General features: G+C 44.2%; 1 pseudogene; it reads right to left on the bottom strand.

The window, feature by feature from the left end:
- The window catches only part of LOC118377299 (neuron navigator 3-like), a 270177-nt pseudogene that overhangs the window by 74214 nt on the left and 176759 nt on the right, over positions 1-19204 (bottom strand).

Raw genomic sequence — 19204 nt, 5'->3', positions numbered from 1 at the left:
AGTCTTGTCTGGCGGTGCAAGACGCTCAATACTGGTGAAACAGGAGGATGAGTCTTGTCTGGCGGTGCAAGACGTCTCAATACTGGTGAAACAGGAGGATGAGTCTTGTCTGGCGGTGCAAGACGTCTCAATACTGGTGAAACAGGAGGATGAGTCTTGTCTGGCGGTGCAAGATGTCTCAATACTGGTGAAACAGGAGGATGAGTCTTGTCTGGCGGTGCAAGACGTCTCAATACTGGTGAAACAGGAGGATGAACGAACTGCAAAAATCACTGAAGCTGGAGACTTATATCTCCCTCACTAGCTTCAAGCACCAGCTATCAGAGCAGCTCACAGATTACTGCACCTGTTCATAGCCCATCTGTAAACAGCCCATCCAACTACCTCATCCCATACTGTATTTATTTATCTTGCTCCTTTGCACCCCAGTATCTCTACTTGCACATTCATCTTCTGCACATCTACCATTCCAGTGTTTAATTGCTATATTGTAATTACTTCGCCACCATGGCCTATTTATTGCCTTACCTCCCTTATCTTACCTCATTTGCACACACTGTATATAGATTTTCTTTCTACTGTATTATTGACTGTATGTTTGTTTATTCCATGTGCAACTCTGTGTTGTTGTATGTGTCAAACTGCTTTGCTTTATCTTGGCCAGGTCGCAGTTGTAAATGAGAACTTGTTCTCAACTAGCCTACCTGGTTAAAAATAAAGGTTAAATATATTGTTTTTAAAGAAGTCTCAACACTAATGAAACAGGAGAATGAGGCCATTGACTGGCAGTGCTACTGTGCCATCTCAATAGGACTCTTCTTTATGAGGCTATTGGCATGGTTATAAGCCTTTGTAAAGCAGTGTCCCCCTCTCCTGTTAGGAAGGGAGGGGGGCAGTTTTACGACTTTACAACCACGTCGTAAATTCCTTGCAGAGACTCCTCTCCCTGACCATGCATATGGGAGAGAGAGGGTCACAGTAGAACAAAGGAACTCTCCCGACAAATTATACTACATCCCAGAATTTGAGAATGTGGAAACGGTCAGTGGAGAAGCCAGCTCCGACCCAGTCCGTTTTGTTTAATGTTTGTGACCTCATGAAAGACAATACAGCACATTACCCTAACTCTGTTTATACAGGTTCCTCAGTTATGAGGATTGCATCTAATTATTGTATAAAATGAATGAGTGAAGATTAAACTATTTGACGTAAATGATGTAAATGTGATATTTAGTCTTCTAAATGAGAGAATTGTTTTCATAAGTAAACTGATGCTCACTCAGTGGCCACAGCCAAGTGAATAGACATTGGTTGGAAATGATGAACCAACCCCTTTTCTACATTTCAATAAAAGCCCCCTTGATGAAAAGTCACCTTAGTTCCAAATAACGGGAGGACTTGTCCCCACGTTGAAAAGGGCTAATTCTAATTTCAACTCTACAGACCAGGAAACGTGAGAGCTTGCTCCACACATGACATGGTATGAACTCTGAACTATTGATCTCCTAAAGATGAAGTGCATACTAAACTAGCATATATCAGACTGCAGCTGAAAATATGCTCAAAACTAGTACAAGAACACTGACCAACGCGGACAAATCTCCAGAGTCAGACGAACCTCTCAGACCACGTGACCCTCTCACACGACGACCCGGAAGATTCTACAAAGGACGAGGGCAACATCGACTGAGCAAACCAGAGCCTCACATCAGCAGCTCAACTATTGAAGCCAGCTTCATGTAAATACAATGCATTGCTTTTTCGATTGAGCATTAGTGGCATATGTATTTATGACATCAGTATTGAATAGACTCAAGCACACATCCACTCCAACTGTCAGGCAGCCTACTGTAAAAAACAACTAATAAAAACTCCTTAGCACCAAACACAAATCCACACTGTTTCCGCACCAGATGGTCTCTTCCTTCAAATGTTACTTACCATTCCCAATCAGTGTTCATTTAGATGGATTTAGCTAGGTAGCCTCCGTAGTGTTGCGGATACCGCTGCCTTGAGAGCTGCCAGGGGACTCGTTGGTTAGCAGACATAACCATGAAAGGTAATGAGCCCCAACGGAGCTCTTTATGCAAAAAAAAAAAAAACGTTTTTGTATTTTACAGGACCTCCGCCAAATCTCTCTCTCTCTCCATCTCTCTGTCTCTGGCTGAGGATGGGCCTGTTTACCTTCTCAATTAGGCCTTGTAATTTGTCAGGGAGCTGTGACCAATGGAAAGGAAGACTAGTCCCAAGATAGAAGCTAATTTTGGGTGGAATAGTGCCGGTTTGTTTTCCTGGACCCAGATTAAGACTATTCCTGGACTTAAAATCAATTTCAGATTCCCTACAGAGTATTTCTATTGATTTATCCGGTACCAGGCTTTATCTGGGTCCAGGAAAACAGTCCATCAAGTTTAACAACCAAGCCCAAAAGTTTCAATTGAGAAGTTAAATTGGTTTAACATGTTAAATTGATTTGGTTGGTTTAAAGCTGAATTTCAGCTTTTCACACAGTAAACTGCTAACTACCGGACCTTTGACTGTGAAAACGCAGTGAGGATGCAAGTGGGAACTCCAGGTCAAAGGACACCAGGCATCAAGGCAAGTCTTCATTGCTTCTAACAAGCCTATAGTCAACCATCTCCGTAAAGATGCTCCTGTTGTGGAGAGAGCACAGTTTCTCTACGTGAGAAGAGATACTGCAGCATGTAGGACCAGTTTGGATGCCGAGAGGACAAGAGAGAAAGTTCGGGCAACGTTAGGCAGTGGCTTTAGGAAACATGGACTTGTTCCAAGGTGTTCCAAAAGTTTTGGGATGAGAATGATTTGAGGTGTTCCAGAGAGAGAAGTGAGAGAGAGAGAGAGAGAGAGAGAGAGAGAGAGAGAGAGAGAGAGAGAGAGAGAGAGAGAGAGAGAGAGAGAGAGAGAGAGAGAGAGAGAGAGAGAGAGAGAGAGACAGAGAGAGAGAGAGAGACAGAGAGAGAGAGAGAGAGAGAGAGAGAGAGAGAGAGAGAGAGAGAGAGAGAGAGAGAGAGAGAGAGAGAGAGAGAGAGAGAGAGAGAGAGAGAGAGGAGACTGCACAAGAGCCTAGCTCAGTTGAGCGGGAGGCTCCCAAATGAATTTCCTTCCCAGAGCCCGTCAGATGTCAGTGGGACTGAGAAATGTCAGGCGCTACAATCACACACTGACACACACTGGATGCATCTCAAATGGCACCCTATTCCCTATATAGTGTAGTATCTTTGACCAGAGCCCTATGAGGCCTGGTCAATAGTAGTGTATTATATAGGGAATAGGGTGCCATTTAGGATGCAGATCCTGAGGCAGACAGGAAGGAAGCATTAGAGCAGGGGGATTTAGCCTCCCTCCTTCGGGCAAAAAGCAGCCTTCCGTAATTCACTCCTGAAAGATCCTTATCTAGGCTGCTATACCTGGCCTCCTTCCCACGTCTATGGGATCAGAGACTACATATCCCATTATACCTGAGGTGCCAGACTATGCAACTACGTCCTGCAGTGAAAGTCACACTGTCATCTTAAAGTTAGGTATGGATTAGTTAGGGATAGTGAATAGAGCCTAGTACATGCAGGAGGATCCTGGGTTCAGAGAGTATTTGAAATCATTCAAAAACTTTGAGTGTTTGCTCTTGCCTGCCAGAAGCAGGTTTATTATGACAGGGAAAGCTCAATCAAGCTTAGATCAAATATTTTAAATTATTTCAAATAGTAGGTCTGGAGGTGATATGAGTGAAAGTGGAGTATGAGGGAAGACAGCACAGTGGGCAGTGTGGTCTGGACTTCTGACGCGTTTGATTAGCTTGGATCTATCAGTCAGTTCACCTCCAGATGGAAGCTGACAGGCTGACAGCGAGATGAGAGTTAAAGTGACGAGCGTAGAGGTTATACTGTATTCAGACCGGCCACTTTGACGGTTGGAAAGTCCCAGATATGATCTGACTCTCTCCTCTGACTGCTACAGAGAACCTCCAACCCTCCAGTATACAAAACAACCGTTTGATGATCAAGTCTACGAACACAAAGGAAGACACACCAAGCAAAATATCTTTCTTCCTACTTGATAAATCAACAAGACATTTACTCTGCTCAGACCCTTTCTCTATTTGATAAATCAACAAGACATTTACTCTGCTCAGACCCTTTCTCTATTTGATAAATCAACAAGACATTTACTCTGCTCAGACCCTTTCTCTATTTGATAAATCAACAAGACATTTACTCTGCTCAGACCCTTTCTCTAATAAATCAACAACTCTGCTCAGACATTTACTCTGCTCAGACCCTTTCTCTATTTGATAAATCAACAAGACATTTACTCTGCTCAGACCCTTTCTCTATTTGATAAATCAACAAGACATTTACTCTGCTCAGACCCTTTCTCTATTTGATAAATCAACAAGACATTTACTCTGCTCAGACCCTTTCTCTATTTGATAAATCAACAAGACATTTACTCTGCTCAGACCCTTTCTCTATTTGATAAATCAACAAGACATTTACTCTGCTCAGACCCTTTCTCTATTTGATAAATCAACAAGACATTTACTCTGCTCAGACCCTTTCTCTATTTGATAAATCAACAAGACATTTACTCTGCTCAGACCCTTTCTCTATTTGATAAATCAACAAGACATTTACTCTGCTCAGACCCTTTCTCTATTTGATAAATCAACAAGACATTTACTCTGCTCAGACCCTTTCTCTATTTGATAAATCAACAAGACATTTACTCTGCTCAGACCCTTTCTCTATTTGATAAATCAACAAGACATCAAGACATTTACTCTGCTTTGATAAATCAACAAGACATTTAGACCCATTTACTCTGCTCATTTGATAAATCAACAAGACATTTACTCTGCTCAGACCCTTTCTCTATTTGATAAATCATCAAGACATTTACTCTGCTCAGACCCTTTCTCTATTTGATAAATCAACAAGACATTTACTCTGCTCAGACCCTTTCTCTATTTGATAAATCAACAAGACATTTACTCTGCTCAGACCCTTTCTCTATTTGATAAATCAACAAGACATTTACTCTGCTCAGACCCTTTCTCTTATTCTGTCCCTCCTGTTCGCCTCAGTCAAATAATGACAGTTTCCATTATAGTCGGAACCACAAATGCATAAAAAATAATGATAATAATAATAGAACAGATAGGAAATTAAACATACTATCAAACCAAAGATTTAATTAGAAGCTTTATTAGAACCGTGGAGTCTGATAATTGAATGAATGTGGGAGTCCACAGAGTAACCAGCAGAGTACTGCATCCAATTTACAGACATTTCTCAAACTTCCAAGGACACATTCATTTAAGTCTTCTCAGAATCCCTATATCCACGCTGTGACATCACCTCCTCACTTCTCTCCCCACTTCTATGATAGCATGTCATCAAATCACAGCTGGACAGAATTAAATCAATGACACATTTCTCTTTCGCCCGGTTTGCGACGGCAGCTTTCTCTCTGTCTGGGAGACTGGAGAGCGTGTCATTTCTGGCGAAGGGCATTCTCGTCTTACATTTGCATCTTGGTAATTTAGCAGACGCTCTTATCCAGAGCGACTTACATTCAGTGCATTCAACAACCACATATCACCGTCACTGCTAGTAAACCTTCCTTTAAAAAAAGCAGCTATCGCTAAAATCAGTGCTAATATGAAAAGCTATTAGAGAGAAACTGTGGACTTTGATCTGCAACGTACTATGTGGATACAGCAGGCTTTCGCTTCAGCCCAAGCAGTACCACAAACTGACTCAACTAATCCTATTCTTCAATCAAGAAACCACAGTTTCTCCCATTGGTTTCAATGCAGTCTATAGGGTTGGACAACTAGCTGTGGTCCAGAAACACAAGTAACGCTCCATGTTATGGTTTCCCAAAGGTACAGATCCAGGATCAGCTTCGCCTCCCCCAATCCTAGCCTTAATCGTTATTGGAGAAAATGCAATAATGATCCAAGATCATCAGCTAGGGGAAATTGCACCCTCCTCCAACAGTAACCCAAATAGTTGTGAGGAAGCCACGCCCTTACCTGTCTGCGTCCCCGTGTACCTCCTTGACCACCCTCTGGGTGACCTCTAGCGCCGTGTTCAGGTCAGGGGCGCGACCGACGTTCCGTGAGTATAGGTGAAGACCACCGTCTGTAAGGTACCTACGAAGAAGAAACTACATCACTAAGCTGGGTTGTGTTTGCGACTGTGTGTATCGGGAGTGTGAGTGTGTGTGTGTATTGGGAGTGTGTGTGCGTGTGTGCATGCCCACGTGTGTGCGCACACATTTACAGGGTTGTAATCAGAGACGGCTGATAGGACATGAAAGCACATTAGGTTTAAGCTAATTAGGGTCATAATTCAGCTAATCCCTCTTCATCCTTAGGTGCTATACGTTTGGCCCCTACAGTAACTTAATCATAGTTAATGTGGATGGTTCGTTCGGGTGGTGTTCAATAAATCAATTTCATACATGAACAAATAGGATGGGAGAACTGATGCAGGTATGAGTTCCACATGGCACGCTCTTCCCTTTATAGTGCACTACTTTATACCAGAGCCCTATGAGACCTGGTCAAATGTAGTGCACTATATAGGGAATAACGTGCCATCTGGGACACAGATCATGTGGGTGTTGGGGAAGATCAGTGTCCACAGAGGAACGGCTAACACAGTGATGTACAATAGATCTGGGCTATTTCTTTCTCACTGAGCGATGTGTCAGCCAGCGCACTATTGAGAGTTGGTATGGAATGTACACGTATGGTGAATTCCTCCCGTCGCAGCTCAATAGCTGTGTGAAAGCCACAACTTCTTCGCCCTCATATGTTCTCCTGTCTCACCATTCCATTTGGAAGAATCGCGAAAGCCTTGGCAATAACTGTGATTTTTTTCTTCAATAACAGGATTGACCCTGAATGTGTGTGTCTGGGGGTGTTGGGAAAAGCAGAAGACACATTTACCTTCTAATCAACGGACAATAAAGAATATATTCTATTCTGTCTATGGCATAGTCGCTACCCACTGGTGATGTCATCTGTCCTGACGTTCTTCCCCAGGATGTCTCCGTCGCTCATGTACCCTGCCACGTCCATCTCCAGCATCCCCTCCGGCCCTCCTCCCTTCTCCCCTGCTCGGCCCCTCTCGCCCCTGCCGTTGCTGCTCGCCTCAGGGGGGCACTGTACACAAACCGGGAGGAGTCCGAGTGACCGTACCGCCCAGTGGCGCCACCTGTGCTGGCACCCGTCCGAGGTGGTGGGACTGTGGTGTAGGTACTGGGCATAGAAGGGGCGTCGCCTGCTTGTAGGCGGGGGCTTGGGGCTGATTGTCCGAGGCGCCAGGAGGTCATGGGGGCGGAGCGACTGGTAATGCTCCGCCCGTTGACCTCTGTGGTCACTGTGCTGTCGAAGGTCGTCTCCAAGGTGCTGAAGAGGGCAGAGAGTTGGGGAGAGCAGAAAAGAGGGAGAGAGAGAGAGAGAGAGGAAAAGGAGAGAGAGAAAAGAGTGAGGGAGAGGGGAAAAGAGAGGGAGAGAGACATAGAGGAAAAGAGAGAGAGGAAAAGAGTGAGAGAGGGGGAGAGTGAGAAAGAGAGCGTGATTAGGAAAGTTTAGGGACAGATCAGCTCAGCCCCCTGGCACAGCCACAGAGAGGATTTGAGCAGAGAGATCAATACTTTCAGCTCTGCTGACACTTTACAAATATTCCCAATATTTCCACCAGGGTCAGCTCTGGGGTGAAGTGCAAAACTGATCCAAGATCAGCATCTAGGTTCAACTTCACCCCAAGGTGACAGGAGTTTAGTTTGGAGAGACCCTGTTGAATGACCATATGGTGAACCCATAGCCAGGTCAACACACAGACCCAAATGTCCAATCCCTAAAATATGTTCCTATTAGCATGTGCACTGTTGTATGAAGGATAAATTGCTCAGGCAGAAAGATTGGTAGTGTTGTTGCAACGAAGCAGTTTCCCTAAAATGGATGCCACTCGTTACCTCCACACACATCACCTACTGTATGTGTGTGTTTGTGTGTGAGTGTGTCCAGCCTGCTATCTCGTAGCCTGACCTTCCTAAAGTTCTATTTCGTTCAGTGTTGTAAAGGGATAGTTCACTCAAAAACTATGCAAAACACATAATCACATTTATGCAAAACACAATCTCAGTTTTTGCTCGTTACTGAAAGTGCTCTATTGCACACACACACACACACACACACACACACACACACACACACACACACACACACACACACACACACACACACACACACACACACACACACACACACACACACACACACACACACACACACACACACACACACTGCTTGAGCTCTCTCTGGTGGAAAGATAACTACATTACACTCATGTCTGGAGGTCACTCCATCATTGGTCTATAATCCACAAATATCAATGTCCTAAAATCTACACGTTCCAATACATTCCATCCTATTCACACTATGGGGGTTTATTTCTAATGATTTATAAAACAGGATATATAACTTGTTTTTAAAGAGATTCAAACTGTATCTAACAAGAGCCAAAGTAAAGATGCTGAGAGAAGCATAACAACAAGATGGATTGTGATGATCATTAGGGACAGATGACATCCATCTTAAACCACTGTCTAACACTGAGACTGATCCATCTCTAACCACTGTCTAACACTGAGACTGATCCATCTCTAACTACTGAGACTGATCCATCTCTATCCATCTCTAACTACTGAACCGAGACTGATCCATCTCTAACCCCTGTCTAACACTGAGACTGATCCATCTCTAACCACTGTCTAACACTGAGACTGATCCATCTCTAACCACTGAGAGACTGATCCATCTCTAACCCCTGTCTACACTGAGACTGATCCATCTTAAACCACTGTCTAACACTGAGACGGATCCATCTCTAACCACTGTCTGAGAGTGAGACGGATCCATCTCTAACTACTGTCTGAGACTGATCCATCTCTAACCCCTGTCTAACACTGAGACTGATCCATCTTAAACCACTGTCTAACACTGAGACTGATCCATCTCTAACCACTGTCTGAGAGTGAGACTGATCCATCTCTAACCACTGTCTGACACTGAGACTGATCCATCTCTAACCACTGTCTAACACTGAGACTGATCCATCTTAACCACTGAGAGACTGATCCATCTCTAACCACTGTCTAACACTGAGACTGATCCATCTTAAACCACTGTCTAACACTGAGACGGATCCATCTTAACCACTGTCTGAAGACTGATCCATCTCTAACCACTGTCTAACACTGAGACTGATCCATCTCTAACCACTGTCTAACACTGAGACTGATCCATCTCTAACCACTGTCTAACACTGAGACTGATCCATCTCTAACCACTGTCTAACACTGAGACTGATCCATCTCTAACCCTGTCTAACACTGAGACTGATCCATCTCTAACCACTGACTGAGACCCATCTTTAATCCACTAACCACTGTCCATAACACTGAGAGACTGATCCATCTCTAACCCCTGTCTAACACTGAGACTGATCCATCTCTAACCCCACTGTCTAACACTGAGACTGATCCATCTCTAACCACTGAGAGACTGATCCATCTCTAACCCCTGTCTAACACTGAGACTGATCCATCTCTAACCCCCACTGTCTAACACTGAGACTGATCCATCTCTAACCACTGTCTAACACTGAGACTGATCCATCTCTAACCACTGTCTAACACTGAGACTGATCCATCTCTAACCACTGTCTAACACTGAGACTGATCCATCTCTAACCACTGTCTAACACTGAGACTGATCCATCTCTAACCACTGTCTAACACTGAGACTGATCCATCTCTAACCCCTGTCTAACACTGAGACTGATCCATCTCTAACTACTGACTAACACTGAGACGATCCATCTTAAACCACTGTCTAACACTGAGACTGATCCATCTTTAACCACTGTCTAACACTGAGACTGATCCATCTTAACCACTGTCTAACACTGAGACTGATCCATCTCTAACCACTGTCTAACACTGAGACTGATCCATCTCTAACCACTGTCTAACACTGAGACTGATCCATCTTTAACCACTGTCTAACACTGAGACTGATCCATCTCTAACCACTGTCTAACACTGAGACTGATCCATCTCTAACCACTGTCTGAGACTGATCCATCTCTAACCACTGTCTGAGACTGATCCATCTCTAACCACTGACTGAGATTGATGGATCAGTCTCACCCACTCAAATATGAACACACACACACACACACACACACACACACACACACACACACACACACACACACACACACACACACACACACACACACACACACGTGTGTAACATTACAGCAGTGTGTCTCTATGGAACAATATGTTTCTGCAGTATGTGGACAGAGAGAGAGAGATAGGGGGAAGTAATGTGTGTGTGTGTGTGTGTTTGGAGGAGAGAGGAGAGCTGTGACTGTAGTGTTCCAGACCTGGTTGCCAGATCCTGATCAGGTATCCATTAGGTTTCCCCCATAGTGTTTGAGATAACCTGCTGTGGCGTGCCACTGAGCAGGTGTGTTTGATTATTTCTGTGCCAGTGCTGTGTGCAGGCAGGGTGTGGAAGCCCCATTGTCAGAGGGTCACCACTGCCCCCTATGGTACATGTTGGTACCGCAGCTCCAATAATGTAGTCTGAAGCGATTCTCTAAAGCCCTGTTTACACTTGGAGCTAACATGGGTCATGTGACCTGATCTTATCCACATCCTGATTGTGCCCACATTTTCAGAAATGTGTCTATACATGGTATTAAAAAGTGTCTCTTATCTGTCCATTGTCTACGCATTGTGATAAGATTCCCTGGTGGCTCCTTGCAGGCAAATTATTTCACAGCTATTCTTTCAAAATAATAAGTATTTATTTATTTTATGACACATTTTGACGACATTAACCAATGGTGCCAGCTGTCAATGATTTTAGGATCAGGGTGATTTACATGGCTTCACTGTCCTGATCCATCTACAATAAGACACAATGCATGTCTGACTACCTCCTGAAGTGACCTATATCAGTGTCTAGGTGAGGTCTGACTACTTCCTGAAGTGATCTATATCAGTGTCTAGGTGGGGTCTGACTACTTCCTGAAGTGATCTATATCAGTGTCTAGGTGGGGTCTGACTACTTCCTGAAGTGATCTATATCAGTGTCTAGGTGGGGTCTGACTACTTCCTGAAGTGATCTATATCAGTGTCTAGGTGGGGTCTGACTACCTCCTGAAGTGATCTATATCAGTGTCTAGGTGGGGTCTGACTACTTCCTGAAGTGATCTATATCAGTGTCTAGGTGGGGTCTGACTACTTCCTGAAGTGATCTATATCAGTGTCTAGGTGGGGTCTGACTACTTCCTGAAGTGATCTATATCAGTGTCTAGGTGGGGTCTGACTACCTCCTGAAGTGATCTATATCAGTGTCTAGATGGGGTCTGACTACTTCTATATCAGTGTCTAGATGGCTGATGATCTAGTGTCTAGGTGGGGTCTGACTACTTCCTGAAGTGATCTATATCAGTGTCTAGATGGGGTCTGACTACCTCCTGAAGTGATCTATATCAGTGTCTAGGTGGGGTCTGACTACTTCCTGAAGTGATCTATATCAGTGTCTAGGTGGGGTCTGACTACTTCCTGAAGTGATCTATATCAGTGTCTAGGTGGAATACTGGCTGGGGGGATGGGGCCCAGGGCATGAATCAGTCCACACACAGTAGTAGGTGACAGATCCCTCACATTTCCATGTATCTAATACACACACACACACACACACACACACACACACACACACACACACACACACACACACACACACACACACACACACACACACACACACACACACACACACACACACACACACACACACACACACACACACACACACACTCCTGTCTCCTGGTACCCTGCGGCCTCCAGGAAGGTGGAAGACTGATATGGTGTCATCACGGAGGCTAACCCACAGTATGGGAGCGGCCCTCTTCCTCTCCAAACCCGGAAATCAATAGTCAGGATGAAACGGGGTGGAAACAGCACAGGAAGAATGGGGGAGGGGTCACAACCTTGATGTGTGTATCCACATTTACAGAGAATATTGCTTTCCCATCGTTGACCTGGAGTGCACTGGTTAAGGTAATATGAAGGACAGTCGAGTAATGATCCTGCCTGTCTGGAGTATGTACTACAAGCATTTCGCTACACTCGCATTAACATCTGCTAACCATGTGTATGTGACAAATAAAATTTGATTTGATTCATTCAATAGGTCTGCATTGGGCTGCCGCTGGTTGAAATGCATGGGGGTGTTGAGGTAGAGCTGTATGTGCGGTGGGCGCCCAGGTTGACAGGTGTTACAGATCAATTGGTTTCACCACTGATGGCGTGAAGGAAATGAGTTTAGCCTGTGCAAGTCTACGTCCCAAATGACACCCTATTCCCTACACAGTGCACAGGGCTCTGGTCAAAGTAGTGCACTACAGGGAACAGGGTGCCATTTGAGACACCGCCTAAGCCTGCATCTGTGAGAAATCACATGCTCTCCTCAGCACGGTGTATCTGCCCAGCAGATATCCAAACATCGTATAGCTGTGAATAATTGACTCTGCCTATAACGCTGTAAACACCAATTAAACAAACTAGACCGGGTAAAGCTTGTACATTTAAAAATGTCATCCGAGGAGTCAGAATCCCATGGGACTAATACACAGCCACAGTGGAAAGGGATTTTTAGGGGCAATTGTTCTTTTCTTGCAATATGGGGAATTTCCCTGAAGAGCACAGCATCTTTTCATATGCGGAAAACATATTTCTCTTCAAATGTCAATCAATACTATTTTTTTCATTCCGTCTGGGTGTAGGTTGGACAGGGAATCAAACATGGGCTTTGATCGATACAGATTATCTGTGGTGGTGTGGCAACATCTGGGTCTTGGAGGAGTGTGGAGGGTTTCTGTGAGGAATGTTAGTGTTGTGGTGTATGGCGCTCTGTTTCAAGAGTTCAATTACAAAGCGGGTGGGGGTCATGGGGCTGGGATTCACACGTTAGAATCAGCCATAGAGAACAACCAGTATATGAGTTAAAACAGAGAAACTACCACACAGAGAGGTCCTTTAAATGGGTTATAACAGAGAAACCACCACACAGAGAGGTCCTTTAAATGGGTTATAACAGAGAAACCACCATGTAGAGAGGTCCTTTACATTTCCATGCAGAGAGGTCCTTTACATCAGATTGATGACAAACACAGCCTCTCTATCAGCTGGACCAGATGGCCATGAAGTACGCATGGAAATGAAGCTCCAGTCAGAAAATAAAAATAAATCCCTCATATAAATAACGATCACACACTGTGGGCCGGTTCTTCATGCAGCAGTGATTCATTACAATGGAGGTGAAAAACCTTCGCCCTGATTACCTCTTCACGCCAATTTCTGTGTGTGAAAGACCTTTTAATGACTTGCCCATTCTCTAGTTACGAGCCACATTGGAATTCCTGTCTGATACCCTCACTCTATTTACACTCATATATACTGTAGCAGACAGACTGACAGGCGGGCAGACAGGCAGGCGGGCAGGCAGACAGACAGGCGGGCAGACAAACAGGCGGACAGACAGACAGGCAGACAGGTGGGCAGACAGACAGACAGACAGACAGGCGGGCAGACAGGCAGGCAGACAGGTGGGCAGGCAGACAGACAGGCGGGCAGACAAACAGGCGGACAGACAGACAGGCAGGCAGGCAGGCAGGCAGACAGGGAGGCGGGCAGACAGGTTTCTACATGGCTGATGTTGAGGGTTTGATAATCCTTCATGTTCCATGCTGGGTGTCCTGTCCTCATTACATCAATCTGCTAAGTGTCTCAATGGAATAACAGCAGTGGCCCCTGGGGGTCAACTGGAGTCAATGTGCTAGAGAGTCAATGTGCTAGAGAGTCAATGTGCTAGAGCGTCAATGTGCTAGAGAGTCAATGTGTTAGAGAGTCAATGTGCTAGAGAAACAATGTGCTAGAGAGTCAATGTGCTAGAGAGTCAATGTGCTAGAGAGTCAATGTGCTAGAGAGTCAATGTGCTAGAGAAACAATGTGCTAGAGAGTCAATGTGCTAGAGAGTCAATGTGCTAGAGAGTCAATGTGCTAGAGAGTCAATGTGCTAGAGAGTCAATGTGCGAGAGAGTCAAAGAGAGTCAATGTGCTAGAGAGTCAATGTGCTAGAGAGTCAATGTGCTAGAGAGTCAATGTGCTAGAGAGTCAATGTGCTAGAGAGTCAATGTGCTAGAGAGTCAATGTGCTAGAGAGTCAATGTGCTAGAGAGTCAATGTGCTAGAGAGTCAATGTGCTAGAGAGTCAATGTGCTAGAGAGTCAATGTGCTAGAGAGTCAATGTGCTAGAGAGTCAATGTGCTAGAGAGTCAATGTGCTAGAGAGTCAATGTGCTAGAGAGTCAATGTGCTAGAGAGTCAATGTGCTAGAGAGTCAATGTGCTAGAGAGTCAATGTGCTAGAGAGTCAATGTGCTAGAGAGTCAATGTGCTAGAGAGTCAATGTGCTAGAGAGTCAATGTGCTAGAGAGTCAATGTGCTAGAGAGTCAATGTGCTAGAGAAGTCAATGTGCTAGAGAAACAATGTGCTAGAGAGTCAATGTGCTAGAGAGTCAATGTGCTAGAGAGTCAATGTGCTAGAGAGTCAATGTGCTAGAGAAACAATGTGCTAGAGAGTCAATGTGCTAGAGAGTCAATGTGCTAGAGAGTCAATGTGCTAGAGAGTCAATGTGCTAGAGAAACAATGTGCTAGAGAGTCAATGTGCTAGAGAGTCAATGTGCTAGAGAGTCAATGTGCTAGAGAGTCAATGTGCTAGAGAGTCAATGTGCTAGAGAAACAATGTGCTAGAGAGTCAATGTGCTAGAGTCAATGTGCTAGAGAAACAATGTCAATGTGCTAGAGTCAATGTCAATGTGCTAGAGTCAATGTGCTAGAGAGTCAATGTGCTAGAGAGTCAATGTGCTAGAGAGTCAATGTGCTAGAGAAACAATGTGCTAGGGAGTCAATGTGCTAGAAAGTCAATGTGCTAGAGAGTCAATGTGCTAGAGAGTCAATGTGCTAGAGAGTCAATGTGCTAGAGTCAATGTGCTTGAGAGTCAATGTGCTAGAGAAACAATGTGCTAGAGAGTCAATGTGCTAGAGAGTCAATGTGCTAGAGAAACAATGTGCTATAGAGTCAATGTGCTAGAGAAACAATGTGCTAGAGAGTCAATGTGCTAGAGAAACAATGTGCTAGAGAGTAAATGTGCTTGAGAGTCAATGTGCTAGAGAAACAATGTGCTATAGAGTCAATGTGCTTGAGAGTCAATGTGCTAGAGAGTCAATGTGCTATAGAGTCAATGTGCTAGAGAAACAATGTGCTAGAGAGTCAATGTGCTAGAGAAACAATGTGCTAGAGAAACAATGTGCTAGAGAGTCAATGTGCTAGAGAGTCAATGTGCTAGAGAAACAATGTGCTAGAGAGTAAATGTGCTAGAGAGTCAATGTGCTAGAGAAACAATGTGCTAGAGAAACAATGTGCTAGAGAGTCAATGTGCTAGAGAGTCAATGTGCTAGAGAGTCAATGTGCTAGAGAGTCAATGTGCTAGAGAAACAATGTGCTAGAGAGTCAATGTGCTAGAGAAACAATGTGCTAGAGAGTCAATGTGCTTGAGAATCAATGTGCTAGAGAAACAATGTGCTATAGAGTCAATGTGCTAGAGAAACAATGTGCTAGAGAGTCAATGTGCTAGAGAGTCAATGTGCTTGAGAGTCAATGTGCTTGAGAGTCAATGTGCTAGAGAGTCAATGTGCTAGAGAAACAATGTGCTAGAGAGTCAATGTGCTAGAGAGTCAATGTGCTTGAGAGTCAATGTGCTAGAGAGTCAATGTGCTAGAGAGTCAATGTGCTTGAGAGTCAATGTGCTAGAGAGTCAATGTGCTAGAGAGTCAATGTGCTTGAGAGTTATGTGCTAGAGAGTCAATGTGCTAGAGAAACAATGTGCTAGAGAGTCAATGTGCTTGAGAGTCAATGTGCTAGAGAAACAATGTGCTATAGAGTCAATGTGCTTGAGAGTCAATGTGCTAGAGAGTCAATGTGCTATAGAGTCAATGTGCTAGAGAAACAATGTGCTAGAGAGTCAATGTGCTAGAGAGTCAATGTGCTAGAGAAACAATGTGCTATAGAGTCAATGTGCTTGAGAGTCAATGTGCTTGAGAGTCAATGTGCTAGAGAGTCAATGTGCTATAGAGTCAATGTGCTAGAGAAACAATGTGCTATAGAGTCAATGTGCTAGAGAAACAATGTGCTATAGAGTCAATGTGCTTGAGAGTCAATGTGCTAGAGAGTCAATGTGCTATAGAGTCAATGTGCTAGAGAAACAATGTGCTATAGAGTCAATGTGCTTGAGAGTCAATGTGCTTGAGAGTCAATGTGCTAGAGAAACAATGTGCTATAGAGTCAATGTGCTTGAGAGTCAATGTGCTAGAGAGTCAATGTGCTAGAGAGTCAATGTGCTAGAGAAACAATGTGCTATAGAGTCAATGTGCTTGAGAGTCAATGTGCTTGAGAGTCAATGTGCTAGAGAGTCAATGTGCTATAGAGTCAATGTGCTAGAGAAACAATGTGCTAGAGAAACAATGTGCTATAGAGTCAATGTGCTAGAGAAACAATGTGCTATAGAGTCAATGTGCTTGAGAGTCAATGTGCTAGAGAGTCAATGTGCTATAGAGAGTCAATGTGCTAGTCAATGAGAGTCAATGTAGAGAAACAATGTGCTAGAGAGTCAATGTGCTAGAGAGTCAATGTGCTAGAGAAACAATGTGCTAGAGAGTCAATGTGCTAGAGAGTCAATGTGCTAGAGAAACAATGTGCTAGAGAGTCAATGTGCTAGAGAGTCAATGTGCTAGAGAGTCAATGTGCTTGAGAGTCAATGTGCTAGAGAGTCAATGTGCTAGAGAGTCAATGTGCTAGAGAAACAATGTGCTAGAGAGTCAATGTGCTAGAGAGTCAATGTGCTAGAGAAACAATGTGCTAGAGAGTCAATGTGCTTGAGAGTCAATGTGCTAGAGAAACAATGTGCTATAGAGTCAATGTGCTTGAGAGTCAATGTGCTATAGAGTCAATGTGCTATAGAGTCAATGTGCTAGAGAAACAATGTGCTAGAGAGTCAATGTGCTTGAGAGTCAATGTGCTAGAGAAACAATGTGCTATAGAGTCAATGTGCTTGAGAGTCAATGTGCTTGAGAGTCAATGTGCTAGAGAGTCAATGTGCTATAGAGTCAATGTGCTAGAGAAACAATGTGCTATAGAGTCAATGTGCTAGAGAAACAATGTGCTATAGAGTCAATGTGCTATGAGAGTCAATGTGCTAGAGAAACAATGTGCTAGATAAACAATGTGCTATAGAGTCAATGTGCTAGAGAAACAATGTGCTAGAGAGTCAATGTGCTAGAGAAACAATGTGCTAGAGAGTCAATGTGCTTGAGAGTCAATGTGCTAGAGAGTCAATGTGCTTGAGAGTCAATGTGCTAGAGAAACAATGTGCTAAGAGTCAATGTAGAGAAACAATGTTATTGAGTCAATGTGCTAGAGAAACAATGCTAGAGAGTCAATGTGCTTGAGAGTCAATGTGCTAGAGAAACAATGTGCTAGAGAGTCAATGTGCTAGAGAAACAATGTGCTAGAGAGTCAATGTGCTGAGAGTCAATGTGCTAGAGAGTCAATGTGCTAGAGAAACAATGTGCTAGAGAAACAATGTGCTAAGAGTCAATGTGCTTGAGAGTCAATATCTAGAGAAACAATGTGCTATAGAGTCAATGTGCTAGAGAAACAATGTGCTAGAGAGTCAATGTGCTAGAGAAACAATGCTAGAGAGTCAAGTGCTAGAGAAACAATGTGCTAGAGAGTCAATGTGCTTGAGAGTCAATGTGCTAGAGAAACAATGTGCTATAGAGTCAATGTGCTTGAGAGTCAATGTGCTAGAGAGTCAATGTGCTATAGAGTCAATGTGCTAGAGAAACAATGTGCTAGAGAGTCAATGTGCTTGAGAGTCAAGTGCTAGAGAGTCAATGTGCTAGAGAGTCAATGTGCTAGAGAGTCAATGTGCTTGAGAGTCAATGTGCTAGAGAGTCAATGTGCTTGAGAGTCAATGTGCTAGAGAGTCAATGTGCTCAGAGTCAATGAGCTAGAGAAACAATGTGCTAGAGAGTCAATGTGCTATAGAGTCAATGTGCTAGAGAAACAATGTGCTAGAGAGTCAATGTGCTATAGAGTCAATGTGCTAGAGAAACAATGTGCTAGAGAGAGAGTCAATGTGCTTGAGAGTCAATGTGCTAGAGAAACAATGTGCTATAGAGTCAATGTGCTTGAGAGTCAATGTGCTAGAGAAACAAATGGTGCTTTATTGATCAGTAGCGCCCAGGTGGCGGTGAGGGAACACACGCTGCCATCTGTCACGGCTGTTCCGCCGCCTTGTCACCATTTCCCACAAATGGGTCATAAATATCAGAATAATCCATTGGAGAAGAGAAGAGTACGGCCCAGAGAAGTACGGCCCAGAGAAGAGTACAGCCCAGAGAAGAGTACAGCCCAGAGAAGAGTACAGCCCAGAGAAGAGTACAGCCCAGAGAAGAGTACGGCCCAGAGAAGAGTACGGCCCAGAGAAGAGTACGGCCCAGAGAAGAGTACGGCCCAGAGAAGAGTACGGCCCAGAGAAGAGTACGGCCCAGAGAAGAGTACGGCCCAGAGAAGAGTACAGCCCAGAGAAGAGTACAGCCCAGAGAAGAGTACAGCCCAGAGAAGAGTACAGCCCAGAGAAGAGTACAGCCCAGAGAAGAGTACAGCCCAGAGAAGAGTACAGCCCAGAGAAGAGTACAGCCCAGAGAAGAGTACAGCCCAGAGAAGAGTACAGCCCAGAGAAGAGTACAGCCCAGAGAAGAGTACAGCCCAGAGAAGAGTACGCCCAGAGAAGAGTACAGCCCAGAGAAGAGTACAGCCCAGAGAAGAGTACAGCCCAGAGAAGAGTACAGCCCAGAGAAGAGTACAGCCCAGAGAAGAGTACAGCCCAGAGAAGAGTACAGCCCAGAGAAGAGTACAGCCCAGAGAAGAGTACAGCCCAGAGAAGAGTACAGCCCAGAGAAGAGTAC

The sequence above is a fragment of the Oncorhynchus keta genome, unplaced genomic scaffold (genome assembly GCF_023373465.1).
Source record: "Oncorhynchus keta strain PuntledgeMale-10-30-2019 unplaced genomic scaffold, Oket_V2 Un_contig_3968_pilon_pilon, whole genome shotgun sequence".
NCBI classification, from domain to species: domain Eukaryota; kingdom Metazoa; phylum Chordata; class Actinopteri; order Salmoniformes; family Salmonidae; genus Oncorhynchus; species Oncorhynchus keta.
The sequence above is the reverse complement of the archived record's forward strand: the minus strand, read 5'-3'. Positions and strand labels throughout refer to the sequence as shown.